Source organism: Rhea americana, unplaced genomic scaffold, assembly GCF_003343005.1.
Source record: "Rhea americana isolate MKP2758 unplaced genomic scaffold, rheAme1 scaffold_70, whole genome shotgun sequence".
Taxonomy (NCBI): Eukaryota; Metazoa; Chordata; class Aves; order Rheiformes; family Rheidae; genus Rhea; species Rhea americana.
The window spans coordinates 262,015-272,817 of record NW_028186868.1 but is presented as its reverse complement, the minus strand read 5'-3'; the positions used below and the strand labels follow the sequence as shown (position 1 = coordinate 272,817).

General features: G+C 38.2%; 1 protein-coding gene across 2 annotated transcripts in view; it reads right to left on the bottom strand.

Annotated features, from left to right (window-relative positions):
• LARGE1 (LARGE xylosyl- and glucuronyltransferase 1) overlaps window positions 1-10,803 on the bottom strand; it is a 288,083-nt gene that overhangs the window by 90,000 nt on the left and 187,280 nt on the right. The window lies entirely within an intron of this gene.

Here is a 10,803-nt window from a genome sequence, read left to right as displayed (position 1 = left end):
AAAGCTAGGAAGTAAAACATGAATGAGCCAGATGACAATGACAAACAAGAATTATCTCTATATATGTCTCAGGACAGATCTCAGAAAGGTCTCAGGAACTAACCTCTCATGATCAGTATTTCAGGTTCCCCTATCTTTTCTTGACAGGGATTTCAGGTTCCTGTGTGCAAAAGGGTGTGTGTTACTGTTACTTTCTCTGGCTGAACTGTATGCATCTTTAGTGATGCCAGGGTTTTGCAATGAAAGTGGTATTTCCTTGGTAGCATCAAATGCTCCTGCAGCCTATCAGGATACAAGAGATAAAGGGATACTGGTCCCATACTGATAGCTAGCTGGCAGATCTTATTATACCTAACACTTCATAAAAACCCACAAACCAAAAACATCAACTGCTGTGAACAAAATAAAAAAGAAACTAACTTGTTTGCTACTAGAATGTTGGTTCTATCCATTAGGTAACCTAACCAGTTCAGCCCTTCAGTCTAACAAATGGCAAAATATCAAATGCTACAAGAGTAAGTAAGTATCTGTAAATGCCACCTACAAGGCCCATAAAAGTTCCTACTTGCTCTGAGAATTTGCCCAAATTCCAGCCACCAGTGTAGCTGTACGAATGCAAAGCACTGCTGTAGACAAGGCTATACAGGCACGGCTTGGAACAGCTCTATGGTTTCAAGAAAATATAAGTTGCAGTTTACCTAACTAGGCCACAGATATGCAACATCAAGTACTGATGACCAGATTCTAAGCATCTTCCCAGTGTGAGCAAGGTGAAATACTTTCATAAACACATCAGATTAAATAAAGCTAATATACAAGGGGATTCAAGTCCCCCTAAACACTTTAGATGGAAAAATTATCCAAAGGCTAGCCAGATGAGGGTATCATAATTCCTCTCTCTTGGACTTTTTGTTTTTAGTTTAGTTCTATTTAGGCAAGGACTCTGGGTGACACCTGCCAGGGTTACATGAATGCAGCATTTCCCTGCCCACAGCTGCCTATGTTRGGGCATTCTCTTTGTGCAGGTTCTACTAGTGAGAAGGAGAGATTCCTGCTCCTTTCAGCCACCACAAGTTACTTCATATAGACTGGACTTTACTATGGACTTTGCCAGGTGTTTCATAGACCCTCATGTAAATGTCACCCAGGCTGCAAGCGAGGAAGTGACAAAATATTAAGAGGAGGTGGAGAAATGTAGGAAAAATCTTGTCACTACAAGGCTGTCTGAGTCAGGTAAAGTATATCAATAATTAAACATTAGAAAGAAAAGCAGAACGAGTGTGGATTAGAGGCACATCCTAAATATGGGCTGGAACTAATGAGGCTTTTCTTTTTATCATCAGAAAAAGTTTATTACATGTACTTCAAAGAGAGTTGACGCAGTGAGCAGTGGAGGTGGGTCAGAGAGACATTCTTTTGTGTGATGCTCAGCATAAAAACAGGAGCATTCACAATGGAACAGTTGAACTGGATATGAAAACATAATAATCCATTACTCAGGAAAACTTTCAGGAGAGGATTAAACCTTAAAATAAAAAGAGAGGAAATAGAGGAAAGGCATATAATATAAAAGTAAAATCCTTCTATTATTTGTATTTTTCTACAAAAAGTGAGTGTGGATGCTCCACACAGTGTTCATCTGGAGCTCTGGCCTGGTCTCTAAATCCTGACCTGYGATAACACCGTTCTGTCAAAATATTTTTACTGTCTATAGCAGAGGAAAATTGAATGAAGTCCATTAACAGTGCTAAAAGCACACTGATTACCAAGGCAGGTGTMATTAAATTGAGCGATGCTACACACACCACGAAGGACCAAAAATGCCACAGAGAGACCTAGAGGACCAACAGTGAAGGTGGTGGAAAAAGAAAAAGAAAGTCATCCTGGAGAAAGCATAACTTAATAAGCTTAAGGAACAGAAATTGAAACATAGAGAAATAGTAAATGGGAAGGAGATTGGTGGAAAGCTGTACGTAAGAAAAGATCTAGCAATAACAGAGAAAGATCTATGATTCACTGTTCTTTTCACAGGCCTGAGAGACAGAAACTCCCTGATTCTCATCTCACTTGTGAAGCTCCCTCCCATTGTGCCCCTGGTTGAGTTAGATTCTCCTTGCTCTAACGCTGAGTCCTGCTTGAACTTTAACTGATKTTGTGAGAGTAAGTTCTAGTCTCCCTAACACTTAGCTACATGTAGTGTAAGTAAGTGCCGACAGTAGAAAGGCACAGTAGAGCATCCATACAATATCTGCTTCAAAAATTCTCTTGTAACAGCTCTGTACAGCCAGACAAATCTAGCTGTTTCTTTTGCCACCCCATAACTGAATCTCCTAGTAGTTCACAAGGAATCACATCATTTTGGCAAGTAAGTAATCATCACTAGCTCACTAGCTCTTTATACTGCAATTGCTTTCCAAGAACAGGGCTGTGTTACTGTAATACAGGCTACATAGTAAATAAAGGAGAATCTTACACTAGAATTTAGTCACATGCAGACAAATCTCATGCTGTTTCAAGCTAAATCAAACCTTCTCTTTCATGATCACCAAGTCTATCTATATTTGATATTCATTAGTCTCATGTGTTTTTATTTTTTAGAAAAAAAATCATACCCACATCATCTGTTCTTCTGTTTATATGCTGAGCATAAATGGTAAGATTACTTCTGTTAGAATTCTGCTGACCACTAAGTCTACTGTCTTAAGGAAAAAAACACAACACACCTGCATATGCACTGTTTTCTAATTAAAAGCTGGTTTTCTATCTCATTTTCACCAACATAAATTCAAGGATAACTTAAACGAAGGCAATCGAGTTACTCTGGATTCACTCTCAGTTAAATRAAACCAGAATATTGACTGAATCTCATAAATGTCTCCCTTGAGATCTCCTTGGGTAACACTTCTTTTTTGTGAAAAATGCACCATGTTCTTGCAAAATTCCCTGATAAGAAAAAAAAATGGTATATTTGAGTATACCACCTTTACATAACTACATGAAAGAGYTTGGTGGGATCTCAGGGAAAACAGTTATAATGTTCTGCTATCTCTGTATACCTCCTAACCAACAACACTAAATATAAAAAACCCTACCTTCCACCACTACCATAACAATTAAATAGCTGTTTTCAGTGGCTGTTTACGATGGCTAGAAGGAAAGGGTGTGATATAACCACACCTGTTTTCCCTCATAAGTGTCATTAGTACTAATTACTTACAACTTCATTAATGGCAATTGGTGGATGGTATTCAATGACTTTCAGTATACTGTTCTGAGAGATCTAATTCCACTTGTAAGGCAAGAAACAGTTATCAAGTAAAGCTGCTTCAAGCTTTCTAGTTAGGATTACAATTGTAGTACTACTTTATCCTGATTCATTTGGAAGAGTTTGTCTCCTCTTCGCCCTTTTACTACGGACCCACTATGAACAAGGCATCAGAGCCAGAAAGCTCYCCGGAACCAGCTCATGTTTCGTCTGACAGTTAGGCTAGATATAGGCAGTCTTTGAAGAGTAGAACAAAAAGTACTAGCTATTTTGGATGTCTTAAGAAGCATATTGTTACTGCTTTTTTGTAGAGGTAGACATGTAAGCACTTAAATTTTTTTTTTCCAAAGCCCTCTGCCTTAAATCACAGCTCTCCTGTCTCTGCTTTGAACTTGAGTTGCAACTTCTTCAGAGTTTAAAATTGCTTTTTCAAGCACTGGTCACAAGAGGACCAAAATAATGAAAGGTGCTCTCCAGGTCTCAACACACTTTCCAGAGACCTCTAACTTAATCTTTAGTTCTTAATTTTGGCAATATGGAGACCTTAAATATTGTTAGAGAAATGGTTAAACATCTTTCTCTTCCACCAAGGGATAAATTATCATTAATCAAGGCTTGAGATCACTAAAATCAAATTTATTCTCGTTTAGATTCTGCCTTCCAAGCTTCAGCCCAAGAAATTAGCATTCCCATCTGCCTTCAATGTGAAAGTCAGAGTTATACAGCAAGGTACCCTAGAGCAATATACTTCAACCACGTTAGTGCAAGACTCACTCCAGTTATAGCTCTATATTCATTAGTATACAGGATCTGTTCATGACTGAGTCACTGAGGAGAACAAATCTGATACATAATCAAATGTGGGCACAGAATGACATTTCTATTGCATTAGTTAGAACACATGATTTGGATTTTATGCTGACTTTAAGCTTGCTATGGCAAGACAGATGGTACCTGATCCAGAGTAAGGTTTCTCAGAATAGAGTTAACCCATTAACATTTTTGAATAAAAATGAATCAGTAAGTTTATACCAGATTAACGTTCTAGTCCTGATGGCTACAGCATTTTGGTGCAGTACCAAGATCTCTAATTTTGTATTTACTCTATTACTGAACTATGGCCTCCATCAACAAGACCCTGCACCTCATAATTTCTGTGCTTTTTAGGGGAAAGTTAAGGATATCAATCCGGTGAAATGTGCCTTGCCAGCTGAGAGAGAGTGTGTTCCAGGAAGAAACTGCAGCTAGACCTTGGGTCTATGTTGCTAATGTTTTTAAGATTGTATAGAAAATACATAGTGATGGGAAGATAAGAGTTCCTTCTACAGCCTGCTAAGGTTTTCAACGCTCTATAGAAAACRTATGGTGATGGAAAGAAAGGAAAAGGGTTCTAGAGCATAAGAAAGTTGAAAAACAACACAGCTCAAATATTGGTGTCACATCTACAATGACAAAATAGCCCTGAAGCACATAGAGAACTATTTCCACAGAAATATTTGATATTCAGACATAGTGTTTGCTGTCCTTGCTTAATATTACTGACTGAACTGGCTAGATCAGGCTAATGCTGATTATAATTTCTGTATTGTCAATATACAGAAATTACCAAGGGAAGACAGTGGGTTAGGATAACTTCTCTTTTATTACATGGCTAGCCAAGAGCATATTGCAACCTGCAGCTCTTCCTTACCTTTACTTCATTTTAAAAGGTTTTCTGCATAAATTCTCTCTCTGCACAGGTACATATTCTGGATCTAGATCCGTTCCTAACATGCTCCATGGGATTGTAATCTTGCTTCTTCATCTGAGCTAGCCTCATCAAACAATCTGAGTCAAGTGAGATAGGAAAGCAAAAATTAACTCATGAAAGTTAAGAAGATTTTAAAAGAGGGCTCTGTTAAAAACAAAGTTTATACAGCTGCCTTAGCATTAGGGATCAGCTGCCTTAGCATTAGCACTGAATAAGATAACTAACCAACAACTTTGAACAGCTTAGGGTATATTCATTATTCGGTTTGATATTCTTTAAGAATCCACACATGCATGTGCCCTGCTCAGCAGTGAGTTTCCTAATTACTAAACAAGTGAAAAAGATGGCAGCTTTCAGTATCAGTGTAAAGTCCATTTCTTAAGAAAATAAAGATCTAATCCAGCTGTAACACTCAACTATAAACCACAGAGTTTATAGCACGACTGCCAAAAAGAACAAGAAGAAGCTGTGGTAGGCCATTCCGCATTAGAAGTGGAAGAACTGTTTGGAGAATAGGTCTGTACTGAATGCAGTTAGTTAGTAAAATTAATGAGGACAAATAACATTCCATGGTGGTCAGTCTTCAATAATGTAATTGTAACATGAACTAGGTTTTACAAAACTTTGGCTTTTACAAAAAATTTGGCTAAGATGTTTTCATGGGATAGAAGTCAAAATGTCATCATGATGCAAAGGAAAAGGAGAAAAGTAYTTACAAAATTTAACACTAACCTCTGACTGTTTCATTTGAAACCTCTTGACTAGAAAAAGGAGTTGAAGAAGAGTAGAATTATGCCAAACACATCTCGATTAGATTAGATAGAATGAGTCTCCTTTGGAAGTTTCAAGATTATAGAGGGAATTTCCAATACCACAAAAATCAACATCAAGAAAAAAGAGTACCCTGGGATGTCTCTGAAAAGGTTAGAGGGAGGCATTCAGAAAGCAGGAATGAGAACCTGTTTCCCACAGAGATCATCAGTATGAGATAGTGTGAGACAAGTATGAGATAAGGTGAAGGAGTAGCAGAAATAACATCTGAACTTTATGGAGTTCCCTGCCTCCTGTTTCCTTTTGGGAAGGCAAACTATTGCAAGTCTTCAGATAAAAGCTTTTATGATCTTTAAAATAGCATATTAGGAATGTAAAGTTTTTTTGGTCAATGATATTAACTCATCATATGACACAKATAAATCCAAGCTTCCCCGTAACAATGCTCATAATAACAACCTTCACAGCTGTTCAGCTATGCTTAGTCTATCCTCTTCCCAAACAAGTTGTGTGGCTTGCCATAAAAATATAAACCTGTAGCAGTGTGCTCTCAACAACAGTTTGCAAGGACAGAAGGAACACTTCACGACTGGGCCATAATTTCAATTCAAAGTTTGATGATAAAGATGCAAAGTAATGTATCAGAAATTAGGAACATTGACCTATTCCAGAGGTCCATTGCCCTAGGATAGCCTAGTAATTGAGCTGATGGAGATGTAGATTTCTTGAAGGAAAAAAATCTTACTACTAGTCTCTTCAAGCCCAGGGGCCTTTGCAGAGTGCAGCTGTTAAAGATATCACACAGGGAAAGGGAAAGGCCTTGACATAGACAGATCCCAAACAATTTAGGGCTTGACAGGTCACAACCAACACCCTGAAGCTAGCAGGCTATCAGTATGCAGCTGGAATGGGCTCTCAGCAGGAAGCAGTGCTTTATCAGAGGGCTGCCTCATTCAGCAGTTCTCACTTCAGCCTCTGAATACTCTCAAGGAGTGGCCCCATGTAGAGCACATTAAAGTAGTCCAGTCTTTTGATAACTGCTATCATGACAAGTTGTTTTTCTTCTAAGTCATTGGTACATATTATAAACCTTAACTCCTCTTTCACTATGTTGTGTCTGAGTATTTACTCATGTGATCTGACTAGCCAGCCCTGCACAAAGCTCAGTATTTCCAGCCTCCAAGATAAGCAACAGAAACTTACTGTTATCTCTTCTACATTTTCAGTCATCTATTACCCCAGATTTTTGAGGGATTTAACTGTATTCTTCTTTGTTGTTGTTGTTTAGTACATCATTCAGACACTTTATGGAACTCCTATAGTGTACTCTGATGTATTTGCAAAAAGGCCAATTTTAAAGACACTATATGAAGAAGATAGAAAAAAAAAGGCCCCTCATAAAAACTGTCACCCACAACAGCATGTTTCTATGGCAATACAGGATGGCTTTGGGTTGTTATGGCAACTAAACATTTAAAAGCAATAGCATAAAGCCAAAGCAAAAAATCACAGGAATGGGACTTCATCTCTGCTCAATTTTACAAATCATTCTCAACCCTCCTACTCCACACAACGACTAGATCAGGTGTTAGAGTGATCAAAGCTCTTTAGGAAGAGGAAGAAAACCACATAAYACAAACACAGCAAGAAGTTTGCAGAGACTTCTTAACATTCTGTTTTAAAAATCTGGACCAGGAGTGCTGGTCCACAAGTGGAGCTCCTGCACCACACAACAGTGCAAACAATAAATAATGATAAAAATCTGGTGAGATTTTTCTTATACTCAGACGCTGCTGCCAAGGAAATGCAGGAAATTTCTAGATACACGTTTGCTTCTATATGGTTTCACAGAAATTAGCTGTGATATACAAGAATTTATGCCAATCTCAGATTCAAGAGGCTTCAAGATAAAATACTCTTCACTAACTTTAGATGTGTTTCCACTCCTGCCTTTTCCTAGTCTTTCCTTCCTGCTCTGTATTCTGTATACTCATTCCGACTCTTCATCCTCACATTGTTTTCTCATGTACCTATTATTGTTTMTTTCCTTTAATTAAGTTTGAAAGAATCATATGATTATGAAAATGAAACTGACAGCATGCAAATGCCCTTTTCTAAGTCTGCTGAAGTGCCTCCAACCTTGTACCCCAGTACTGCATCCCTGTACTGCCCTGCTTATGCACTTCAGCCTTCATGCACATCAGATTTGACTGAGGTCACCCAACTCTTTTCACTTGTGACCTATACCAGGTGTCTAGAGTTGAAAGGAAAGCATATTTAAAGACTACTCCCCCAGCAATTCACATCTTTTTTTAGTTAGCCTATAAAAGAAGTTGTAACTTCAGAGCAAGAATATTTATGTAAATCAGGGAATATAGCAGCTAGACTCCTTTACTGATGAAAGTCAGCATCATCTAGTTGACTCCAATATTTTATAAAGCCAGTTTATACCAGCTGCGATGTGCTCTTTCAGGATTTTAGGATACCAGTGTAGCAATATTTAGATCATAATTTCTTAGCAGTATGAGAAAGCATCTGAATCTCAAGATACTGCAAAAATTGGTGGCAATATGACATTCTAACTTGTACACCATTTACCACAGCCATGTATTTTGCACTTCAGGTCCAAATCATACTCAGGACCAGTCTTCATGCAGTGTACAGATCACCCCACCTGACACTTCAGTCAAAACTCTTAATTCTACTGCAAGTAAATGCATCTGGACACATTTGGTCCCTGAGTTTTTACTGTATGTTTATCAATCACCTTTTTGAATGTATTTGGAATGATGATGGCAAAAATCTTTTTCCTGTTAGCAGTGTCACAACACAAGATTTACTTTGAGAAAAGTGTCAGAGGAAGAAAARCTCCTTAATTTAATTGAATTGCTTGGCCCATGCTGAATGTAAGCTAGAGATTACTATAAAGAGCATGGAGTTGGAATAAAGTAAGCTTCAGCTTTAAAACACACTTGGGAGATGCACAGCAAACTGAGCCACTACACACATAACTACTTTCTTTTAGATCAAGAGTTAGAATAAAGGGTTTGCAGGACCCTGAGTTCTCTAGAATGCTTAGAAAAAGGAAACCTGTGAGGTTTCTACAAAATTAGATTATTTACAGATTTTATTTGCATGTCTAACTTGTAGCTTCTGTTATCGTCCATGCTTCTTGCACATGGTGTATTTGAGCATAGTGCTTGTTCAGCTGTGTAATAAATYGGTTTAATTTTGTATGTTCCTTTCCCCCCTCTCTGGTTCTACAGAGAACAATATCATGAACTCAATCCTGCTGATGGGACAATCATACTGTTGACCTCTGGGCAATGCACTCCACCTCCTGTGAGACAGATATTCCCTATGTCACTGTGCACGATGCAAATCCTTCTGCTGCCAAGGACAGTATTATAGACATGATTCGCAGCATGAAACCAAAGAAGTGAAACTGCAGATGAGAGCTTTGTGATTGGAAATGGGGCTTTAGGTCCTTAAAAATATAGATTGCTAATGCAGAGCAAAGTAGACTTGGAGAATATGCTTGGTTAAAAGCAGGGAAAAGCAATATCAAGTTACAATGCATCTCAGAGAACAGCGAAAAGCATATGTACTTGATAGATTGCATGTGATTAGAGCAAGGGCCTTAGGCTCAGAAACCTATCTATTAAATATCATTCCTTCCTTAATCGTAGTAATATAACTATTAAACCTTAGAGTAAACTTCATTTGATAGGTGAATGACCCATGTGTCTCATCTGCTTGGCTTCTTCACATATGTAAAAGTGAATCATTATTACACATTAGTAAATGGAATGATGGATAGGTAGCCACTCCCCTCATATTCATTACCTGGTCATTCACTTAACTCTGCTTTACTGTCAATTATGGAATGCACTAATGACTAGGAGAASGATTAATATGTGGACTTAATCTGTGTGCTTCACCCAAGGAGAATAGCAGACATAGGGGTTTGTGGGTTTGTGGTTTTTTAATAGCCCTCTAGGAAAAAAAATGTAAATACATTGTGATTTGCCAGGACACGGGTACTAAACGGATCTGTAGAGAGCATGTCTGTTACTGCAGGAGAGGGTGAACAGCTTGCAGAAGAAAAAAAACAACCCAAAATATCTGTCAGCAGTCATCAACTCCTGACTGATTTCCCCCTTTTATTGTGAAAATTGGGGTGAGGAGTTGTTTTTTTATTTTCCCCCTCAGTCTGTTCCCTCCCTCCATTCTCATTGTTTTCATTTCAGCAGACCCTACCAATGAMTCAAGCCTCCAACACTGGGATCTATTTCCCAGAATTGCTCTTCTCCTCTGCTAAGAACAAACATACAAAACAGAAGTGCTCCTTCTCCCAGTGCCTCTGGGAGCTGGGTATTCCAGCTTCTGAAAAGTCACAGCTTGTGCCAGCCGAGGGAGTTGGGGACATGCACTCTTGCTCCTATCACGCCTGGCTCTGCCTGGATTTCTCGCAATCAAGATTGGCAAGGCAATTCAAATGCTCTAGGTCCATTCCCCACAGTTAGAGTACTTGAGATTAATACAATTAAAGTCTCTTTAACTCCTGAAGAAAGAGTTCAGAGGAGACAGAAAACTTTTTTTTTTTTTTTTGCTTCAGCACTGGGTGAGTCATACAATGGTTAGTTTGGGTGTTTGATACAGCATAGCATCTAACCCAAAAAGACAGCTGTAGAATGATTGGCAGGTTAACAAAGACTGAAGAAAAATACTGCAGAAAAARCACTAGATAGATGTTGAAGAGAGAGAAAGAAGTCCTCAAAATTTCTGTGTTGCAAACATGATTTTATTATAAATCATGTAATATGTGGTTGTTTATTCTTTTGAAAGCCCCAGCTGTGGAATCAGAAGATCATAAAGGAGTATCAGCTTTCATTTTTAATTAAAGCAGTCCTAGATGTCCTGGGAAAAAGCTTGAAAATACAGCCAAAGAGTACCTTTGAGAAAACAATATGGAAAAATAGAGAACCACTTTTTTTTTTTTTTTTTTTTTTTTTTT